Genomic DNA, 10,618 nt, shown 5'->3' with positions numbered 1-10,618 from the left:
ATATTTATAGCACTGTTCACTGTATAAATGTGAATGGTCCCAAAAATGTGTCAAAAGTGTCCGATGTGTCCGCTATAATGTCGCAGTCCCGAAAAAAACGCAGATCTCTGCCATTCCTAGTAAAAAAAAAAAAAAAAAAATCATTATGTCCCCTATTTTGTAGGCAATATAACTTTTGCGCAAACCAGGTTATTGCGATTTTCATTTTTTTACCAAAAATATGTAGAAGAATACGTATCGGCCTAAACTGAGAAAAAAATATATTTTTTTTTAAAAAATGGGATATTTATTATAGCAAAAAGTAAAAAATATTGTGTTTTTTTTTCAAAATTGACGCTATTTTTTTGTTTATAGCCCAAAAAATAAAAACCGCACAGGCAATCGAATACCACCAAAATAAAGCTCTATTTGTGGGGAAAAAAAGGACGTCAATTTTGTTTGGGAGCCACGTCGCACGACCGCGCAATTGTCAGTTAAAGCGACGCAGTGCCAGAAGCTAAAATCTAGTCTGGGCAAGACAGTAGGCAAGTGGTTAAAATTTATTTTTTTCCCCCAAAAAATTGCGCTTGAAAAACCGCTGCGCAAATACTGTGACATAAAAATTTGAAACAATCTCTATTTTATTCCCTAGGATCTCTGCTATTTAAAAAAGTATAATGTTTGGGGGTTCTAAGTAATTTTCTAGCAAGCAATACGTATACAAATAGTTCCAGAAAAAAAATGGTCTTAAAGTGGGTATTAGTTGTGATAAACTGAGCGCTGCAATGCCCTGCAACACCTAATTATGACCACTAGATGGCGACGATAAACGCTTGCATGAAAAAACGTGCTGAAGTTTGAGCCGGGGGCTTTAAATGATGCAGAGAGATCGATGCGGAGTGATAGTGATAGATGCGGAGTGATAGATGCGGAGAGGATGTACTGGACACAGGGGTGACAGCTGATGACCTGTGCAGGACTCATACCGATTGCTGTGCAGCAGGTAAGAATGCATGTCTCCTTTTCTGTAGCTCTGATAGATTACAATGGGAGTGTAACTCTCTATGTGTCACATTGTGGTCACAGAAGACTAGAGAACCTACATAGCAGAATACTGTCCCTGATTTCCAAAGTTTTATTGGAATCCTGAGAATTTCTTTTATTCCTGGGAATATGTTTGATTTTGGCAACTGACAAACTTGTATGATATATTGAGTTTTTATATATATATTGCAATACTATATTTGGTTTAAAATTAAACCCCAAACCAATATAATATATTGCAGCTTACCAATCATTAGATGTGGTGGCTGCATTCGTTTTCTATTACTTAGGCTCTTCTCTCTGTTTTCCCCTGGTGATCTGGCCAGTAACACACCTCCTGTATTAGAGTGCCCCCACTCTGGAGCAAGAGAGACCCCTTTAGACAACATTGTCAGTCTGGGGGAGGGAGGTTTTAGATGTTCTAGCACAGTGGTCTCGAAACTGCGGCCCTGGGGCCAGATGCGGCACTTTGCCTGCCTTTATCCGGCCCTTGGGTCACTAGTTCCAAAGATACAAGACACGATTCTGCCAACTGATACCAGCAATGAAGCACAATATCTCCCACTGACACCAATAATGGGACACTATCCCTCCCACTGATACTAATGATGGGGCATTATTGCTTTCAAATGATACCGATGATGGGGTATTATTCCTCCCCTCCCATTGATACCAAAGGGGCACTGTTTCTACCCATTGAACCAATGATGGGGCACTATTCCTGACAATTATAGGGTAATGCTTCTCCCCCAATACCAATTATGACGATGTTTACTCCCACTGATGCCAACAAAATGTCCACTACCACTGGCCATAGTCCGGCCCCCCTGAAGTCTGAAGGTCAATAAACTGGCCCGTTGTTTAGAAAGTTTGGAGACCACTATTCTAGCAGATCATAGTTTTACATAAATAAAGAAAGGCTGATCATCCTTCTAACTGCTACATCTGCAGGACAGCTAGTTCTCGTAAATAAAAACAACAGGTTTATTGGCAGGATCACCAGGTCAAAATAAAATAATGAAAACCTAAAAAAAGAAAACAAATGCAGCCACCACATTGAAGGACGCTGGAATTAGTAGACTGTTGGGTTATACCGCTGACAGTCTAATGCCTTGTACACACGAGCGGAATTTCCGACGGAAAAAGTCAAAACCACGCATGCTCAGAATCAAGTCGACGCATGCTCGGAAGCATTAAACGCATTAAAAGCATTTTCTCGGCTCGTCGTAGTGTTGTACCTCACTGCATTCTTGACAGTCGGAATTTGGTGTGACCGTGTGTATGCAAGACAGCTTGAGCGGAATTCCGTCGGAAAAAACGCCAGAGTTTATTCCGACGGGAAAACCGGTCGTGTGTACGGGGCATAAGAATTCCTGTGTTCCTCAATGGACCCCAAGAAAAGGATTTTACAGGGAGTAAAAAAATCCTATTCTAGTTTATTTATTATAGACGTGTATATTATAGAAATGTTTATAGGGCTGACAATTTACATATATTGGGCCAGATTCACGTAGAATTGCGGCGGCGTAACGTATCGTAGATACGTTACACCGCTGCAAGTTTTCATCGCAAGTGCCTGATTCACAGAGCACTTGCAATGAAAACCTACGCCGGCGACCTCCGGCGTAAGCCCGCGTAATTTAAATGGGCGTGTGCCATTTAAATTAGGCGCGCTCCCGCGCCAGACCTACTGCGCATGCTCCGTTTCAAAATTCCCGTCGTGCTTTGCGCGTAGTGACCTCATTTCTTCGAACGGCGACGCGTGTACCGTAATTCCGTATTCCCGGACGGCTTACGCAAACGACGTTCATTTTTAAATTTCGACGCGGAAACGACGGCCATACTTTATACAGCAATACGTTTGCTGTGTAAAGTTAAGGCAGGTCAAATAACGACTAAAATTGCGACGGGAAACTTGACTACCGACGACGTAGCGAATGCGAAAATCCGTTGTGGATCCGCCGTAACTGCTAATTTGCATACCCAACGCTGGAATACGACGCGAACTCCCCCCAGCAGCGGCCGCGGTATTGCATTCTAAGATCCGACAGTGTAAAACAATTACACCTGTCGGATCTTATGGATATCTATGCGTAACTGATTCTATGAATCAGTCGCATAGTTAGAAACAGAGATACGACGGCGTATCAGGAGAAACGCCGTCGTATCCCTTTTGTGAATCTGGCCCATTGTTCTTTCTCATCAGTCCCCGCCCTTACAATCTAACGTTCCAATCTCACATACCAGAACCAATCTTTTTTTTTTTTTTTACATAAAGTTTATTGAAATTTATAGAGCGGACACAAAGAAAAGTGAACAATCAAAACCAAAAACAAGAAAAATAAGAAATCATAATTACAGACAGTAGTTGGATATCACAGTTACACAGTGCATATACATAGTAGTACAGCAAACATAGCAATTGGCTAAATTTACAACCAGCGGCTGGGATGCCTGATCTAGGGGGATACATATCATATAGATATAGGGGCAGATCTGCCACGGCGCATCGTATCCGAGATACGATACGCCGCCGTACCTTACCTGGCTTTAAATCGAATCCATAAAGAATTTGCGCCGTAAGTTACGGCGGCGTAGTGTATCTCAAGCGGCGTAACGGCGCGGAATTCAAATCGGCGATTAGGGGGCGTGTTTCATTTAAATGAAGCGCGTCCCCGCACCGAATGAACTGCGCATGCGCCGTCCCTAAATTTCCCGCCGTGCATTGCGCTAAATGACGTCGCAAGGACGTCATTTTTTTTAACATAGACGTGAATTATGTCCATCCCGATTCACGGACGACTTACGCAAGAAAAAAAAAATAATTAAAAATAAACGCGGGAACGACGGCCATACTTAACATGGCAAGTCTAACGATACGCCACAAAATACCAGCTTTAACTATACGCCGGAAAAAGCCGTCTAGAGACGACGTATGAGAAGTCGACGGCCGCGCGTACGTTCGTGGATCGTCGGAAATAGCTAATTTGCATACCCGACGCGGAAAACGACTAGAACTCCACCCAGCGGACGCCGAAGTATTGCATCTAAGATCCGAAGGCGTACGAAGCCGGATCTAACCCAGATGCCGTCGTATCTTGGTTTGAGGATTCAAACCAAAGATACGACGCGGGAAATTTGAAAGTATGCCGGCGTATCAGTAGATACGCCGGCGTACTCGCTCTGTGGATCTGCCCCATAGAACGTAGTGCAATATATTAAGAAAACCAATCCCAACCCGATCAAGTCATGGGTAAATCAGGAGGTATTCAGAAGTAAAGAGGGGCCTCCGAACTCTACTCAAGGGTCAGCTGCCTCGCCTCCGCCCAAGCGGCCCAGGTTTTATCGATTTTTTTTCAGACAGTCCTTCCCATATATGTTAGTTTACCAGAACCAATTTAGTCAGGAGGCAGTTACCCTACCAGTATGTCTTTGGAGTGTGGGAGGAAACCTACATAAGCACGGGAAGAACATGCAAACTCCATGCAGATAGCTTCATGGTTGGAACCAATAACCCCAGTCCTGAAAGGCAGTAGTGCCAACCATTAAGCCACTGTGGACATAGGGATTCTTACAGTGCTGGGTTGCACTGTTGTCAGTCTTAAAATGACCTCAATAGAAATGTTACTGCGGGACACAAAATATAACTCAACAGCATGGGTGTCCGCTGAAAGTTTTTCAGAGGGGGGCGCATTTTACCCTTTTTTCGAACCTCTAGCGTGGGTTAAAAGCCCCCCCCCCCCCCACGTTAAAATGTAAAAACACCCCACTGTGCCCCCTGCATCTTTCAATATCTCTTTGTCACTACTGTGTACCCCCTCTCCACAACTGCATCACTGGACCCCTTTACATGACACAGCACCTCACAGCTCTGGACCCCTTTACATGACACAGCACCTCACAGCTCTGGACCCCTTTACATGACACAGCACCTCACAGCTCTGGACCCCTTTACATGACACAGCACCTCACAGCTCTGGACCCCTTTACATGACACAGCACCCCACAGCTCTGGACCCCTTTACATTACACAGCACCCTTTTCCTTGATTGAAACACTACACTATATTGACAGTATATTTATTTCAGGTCAAAAAGAGTAACCCTTTGGAATGAGGGACAAATGGATTTGATTCCAGAAGAGGGACAGGCACTCTAAATAAGGGACAACTAGAGGGGAGGGGAGCGAGGCAGTCACCGCTTAAATCTGCCCCAGGGCCAGTTCGGCCCTGCTCCTGGCGAATCCAGGGGGGGGGGGGCAAACGACCCCCCTTGCCCTATGGAGCGGATGCCCATGCTCAACAGTCTAAAATTTCCTCAATAGACCCCAAGAAAGGTATTTTATGGTGACTATACAAATTTAAATGTTCCCATAACTGCATGGGGTTACTACATTTACCGATACTTTTCAGTATATTCCTTTCTATTTCACATGTCTTTGTTTCTGTTTGTCCCCACACTTATATGTAGACCATGCTGTCCAGGAAAAATGACAGTGACAATGGTTGGAACAAACAATTACAATTAAGCTTCGAGGGACACTTAAAGTGGAGGTTCACCCAAAAAAATAAATTTTTAACAGTAGATTGGTCCTAATTACGGGAAGCAGAACCGGGAGTTTTGATTAAAATCAATGCAGTACTTACCTTTTTTGAGATAGATGTTCTCCCGCCGCTTCCGGGTATGGGCTGCGGGACTCGGCGTTCCTATTTGATTGACAGCCTTCCGACCGTCGCATACAGCGTGTCACCAGTTTCCGAAAGTAGCCGAACGTCGGTGCGCAGGCGCCGCATAGAGCCGCACCGACGTTCGGCAACTCGTGTCGCGCTGTATGCGACCGTCGGAAGCCAGTCAATCAAATAGGAACGCCGAGTCCCGCAGCCCATACCCGGAGTCGGCGGGAGAACATCTATCTCAAAAAAGGTAAGTACTGCATTGATTTTAATCAAAACACCCGATTCTGCTTCCCGTAATTAAGCCCAATCTACTCATTTTTTTTTCGGGTGAACTCCTGCTTTAAAGAGGATCTCCAACCCCACCCCCCCCAAAAAAAAAATTGAAGTCAGCAGCTAAAAATACTGCGGGAGGAGGGGGCCGAATGTCCGCACAGATTGCCGCGTTGATCTGATTGGAAGGTACACCCTCCTCCCATTAAAAAAAGTTCCAAATGCGACAGTGGAAGGGATGGGGGAGGATTCAAACAAGCAAAGGCACCTTGAGCCCTAGTTCACACCAGTGCGTTTTGACATGCGATTTTACATGCGCTGCATGGATTTTAAACAGTAGTTTCTGTACTACTTTTTGCGAGTTTGGGGCACGATTTACATTGACATCTGTGCAGAAACCCACACAGATGTGTCTGAAATCACGACATGTGGGAGTGAAATCTTGCGAGTTCCCGCAGCCCAGTGTGAACCTGGGTTTAAAGGAAGATTTATACCATTAGAAAAAAAGTTAGGGCAAGATTCAGACAGTTACGCCGGCGTATCAGTAGATACGCCGTCGTAACTCTGAATCTACGCCGTCGTAAATTTAGGCGTATTCTGGAAACCAGATACGCTTAAATTAGGCTAAGATACGAGCGGCGTAAGTCTCCTACGCCGTCGTATCTTAGGGTGCATATTTACGCTGGCCGCTAGGTGGCGCATCCGTTGATTTCAGCGTAGAATATGCAAATGAGCTAGATACGCCGATTCAGAAACATACGTGCGCCCGGCGGATTTTTTTACGTCGTTTGCGTAAGGCTTTTTCCAGCGTAACGTTACTCCTGCTTCTATGAGGAGTAGCCGATGTTAAGTATGGACGTCGGGCCAGCGTCAAATTTTGCGTTGTTTGCGTAAGTCGTTCGCGAATAGGGCTTTGCGTAAATTACGTCCACGTCGAAAGCATTGACTATTTGCGACGTGATTAGGAGCATGCGCACTGGGATACGCTCACGTACGGCGCATGCGCCGTTCGTGAGAAACGTAATTTACGTGGGGTCATGTTTTATTTTCATAAAACACGCCCACCTCTTGACAATTTGAATTCGGCGCGCTTACGCCGGCAGATTTACGCTACGCCGCCGCAACTTACGGAGCAAGTGCTTTGTGAATACTGCACTTGGCTCTCTAAATTGCGGCGGTGTAGTGTAAATAACATACGCTACGCCCGCACAAACTTACGTCCCCCTACCTGAATCTAGCCCTTAGTCTTTGTAAGTACCCCTGATAGTGTTATTATTTGTTCCAACCCTTGTCACTTTGCTGGACAGCTTGGTCTGCATGTAGGTTCACAGCTTTCTGTTTTCATGCCTTGCCATGCCATGCTTGTTGATAAGCATTTTCAAGTTTTCATGCGTCACATCTTTTTTTTTATGTTGTCCATCAAACAGCTATTTTAGGTTGTGACAAGGTTGTGTTGCATGACAATGCATGAAAAATGCATCATATTTGTGTTTTCATTCGCTACCATGATACACAGAGATGAAACACATTTCCCTACAGAGTATCTCACAAAAGAGAGTACACCCCTCACATTTTTTGTTAATATTTATTATATCTTTTCATGTGACAACACTGAAGAAATTACACTTTGATACAATGTAAAGTAGTGAGTGTACAGCTTGTATAACAGTGTACATTTTTTGTCCCCTCAAAATAACTCAAAACGCAGCCATTAATGTCTAAACCGCTGGCAACAAAAGCGAGTACACCCCTAAGGCTGCATTCACACCTGATTTGCCGCGACAAATTGCGGCGTTTTGTCCCGCGATTTGCCGCGACAAAACGCGCCGTTTTTTTAGCCTAAAATACGCCGGAGGGGTGATTAAACATTGTCGGCTATGCCGAACGCCGAAGCCGCCTGAAAAAAAGGGTCCGGGACTTGTTTTGAGCTTCAGGCGTACAGCGTTTCGGCGTTCGGCGTGGAGATGTGAACCATCTCCATAGCCGACAATGTTAAATCACCCCTCCAGCGTATTTCAGGCTGCAATAGCGTTGGGCGTAAAAACGCCTAGGTGTGAATGGAGCCGAAGTGAAAAATGAACAAGCTGATTGGCTACCATGCATCAGCTTTTTTTGCACCATCCAGTTTTAGTAAATCAACCCCAATGGACTGATGAGTGGATTGAGATCTACAAGTCAATGTGCTGCAGATGGGAGATGAGAGGTGTAGTGTATTTATTCTGAGATTTCTGATTTCCTAGCACAAACCCCCCCCCCCTATTTTCACCCCTACTAACACAAATCCCCCCCCCCCTCAAAAAAAATTCCCTTCACCTAGCACAAATGCCCTCCCCCTCTACTATACTGTAGGACATCTTCTAGCACATATCCCCCCAAATACCTTATCTCAGCATAAATCCTCCTCCCCATCCCCCCTTCCAGCACAAATCTTTGCCAAATCACCTCTCCTAGCACCCCCTTCCCAAGTTTTCCCAACTAAAAGAATTCTTACCCCCTGCTGTCCTCCAAATTCCCCCTTCCAGCACAGATTTTCACCCCCAAATTTCCTTGAGGCCCCTCCCCCCTTCGCCCTCCTGCCAACCCCTTGTCCCAACCCTGCTATCCAGAGTAGGTAAACCACATTTTTTTTTTTTGCAACCTGCAAGGCAATGCCATAATTTGCTAGTATGCGTCACATACTTAGAACATTATGTAAAGCTTACCTTAGAAAGAAGATCCTCCAGCGACACGCTGTCACCACTGAAAGTGCTTCCATCTTCACCCATAAATAAATACACATGTTCACCAGCACATCGTGGATCTTGAATTGCAGTCCAAAACTTTTATTGCAGAAAGATCACATCACAACAGGATAAGTGTAACATTTCGGAGCCACGAAGCACCCCTTTGCCAGGCATGTAATAGAGTGCATACAGTGAAAACAGAATATAAATGAACTACCACCAATCAAGATCAAATTAAAAACTGACACCTCCCCATCCTCTGACATCACATGCCCGCCATGTGACGTCAGAGGATTGGAGGTGTTACTTTTTTCCTTAATTTTGATTGGTGGTAGTTCATTTATATTCTGTTTCCACTGTATGCACTCTATTACATGCCTGGCAAAGGGGTGCTGCGTGGCTCCGAAATGTTACACTTATCCTGTTGTGATGTGATCTTTCTGCAATAAAAGTTTTGGACTGCAATTCAAGATCCATGGTGTGCTGGTGAACATGTGTATTTATCTGTGATATGTCCAGTGTCCAGCTGGTGATCCCTGCAACACCCACTACTGATGAGCCTCTATTCCAGGAAAGTGCACAATGGGAATATGAACAAAATCTATCTTGATCCAGTCTTTTTTCCGGGTTGCAGACTCTGGTTGTGTGAGTGGCTGAAGCCGCAATGATGTCACTACTGCACATGCATGTGCGAGCCGCTGCCCAGTTGGCCATTCCTTCAGAGCCATAGGCGTGCGCACAGGGTGTGCCAGGTGTGCCTGGGCACACCCTAATCACCCTATACTGCACAGATTCCCCCTGTTGCTTGGCTGCAGAGAAAGAGACTGGGGAATCTCTGTCCTCAGTCCCCTTCTCTGTCTCAAAAGTGAGACATCAGGGGTCTGTTTAGACCGCTGATATTTCACCAAATATTTAACTATTAATTGTAAAAAAATAAATAAAATAAAATAAAATTGTAAAAGAGAAAAACTAAAAAAAATTCTAAAATAAACTACTGACACCAATCTCTGCCCTACTGAAATCGTCCACTGCTATGCTGGCACTGTCCATTGCTATATATATATATATACACACACATATGTGTTTGAGCTTTGGGGGGCACACCCTAATGCAATAGGCTGCGCACGCCTATGTTCAGAGCGTATACGCTGGTGATGTCACCGGCTGCATCTACAGTAAATATCTTCTAAATGGTGCACGTTTAGGAGATATTTACAGTACCTACTGTATAGGTAAGCTTTATTATAAGCTTACCTATTAGTAAAAATTTAGCATGAGAGATTACTCCCACTTTAATCTGTACTCTGATTCCTTGTGCGTTCCCACATTAGGAACAATGTTGACGTTGGCTCTTCCTAACTGTTCACTTAGCTTTGTAATTTTAAGGAATTCTCTAGTCACAGCATACACTTTCATTTAACAACCTTAGCATTATAATAACAATACAAACAGTAGCGGTATTTGACAATCCAATATATTCTTACTTGAAAAATCTCCTTACATATTGTGAGGGCTGCCTGTTCGCTAGTCGTCTCTTTCCACAACTTCCAGAATTCCCTGCATGCTTTGCATCTTCTCCTCTGCTGTTTACTTTCCATTTCTAAGGACTATATATCCCATGGTACCATGCTGTCTGCAAGCAGTGATTTGTTTACTGACTCTGCATTCTGAATCTCCTCCTCTCAGCACCTCTGTAGTTCAGAAGGCAGGCTCTGTGAAATGTGGGACACAGCAGTGCTACTCACAGGACATCATAACTACGTCTGAGGCCCCATACACACGATAGAATTTATCCGCAGATACGGTTCAGCGGACCGTATCCGCGGATAAATCCTCTCTAAGATTTCAGAGGATTTCAATGCGATGGCGTGTACACACCATCGCATTGAAATCCGCGCTGAAATCCTCTGCCGATGACGTGTCGCGC

At 44.5% G+C, this 10,618-nt stretch overlaps 1 protein-coding gene across 1 annotated transcript in view; it reads left to right on the top strand.

Annotated features, from left to right (window-relative positions):
• The first annotated feature begins 872 nt into the window (after nt 1-872).
• The window catches only part of GLIS1 (GLIS family zinc finger 1), a 170,842-nt gene continuing 161,096 nt past the window's right edge, over nt 873-10,618 (top strand). The window contains exon 1 of the mRNA XM_040361052.1: nt 873-982. The gene's annotated coding sequence lies outside the window, so the exon portion shown is untranslated. The remainder of the gene's footprint in view (nt 983-10,618) is intronic.

Source organism: Rana temporaria, chromosome 7 (assembly GCF_905171775.1).
Source record: "Rana temporaria chromosome 7, aRanTem1.1, whole genome shotgun sequence".
NCBI lineage: Eukaryota > Metazoa > Chordata > Amphibia > Anura > Ranidae > Rana > Rana temporaria.
The sequence above is the reverse complement of the archived record's forward strand: the minus strand, read 5'-3'. Positions and strand labels throughout refer to the sequence as shown.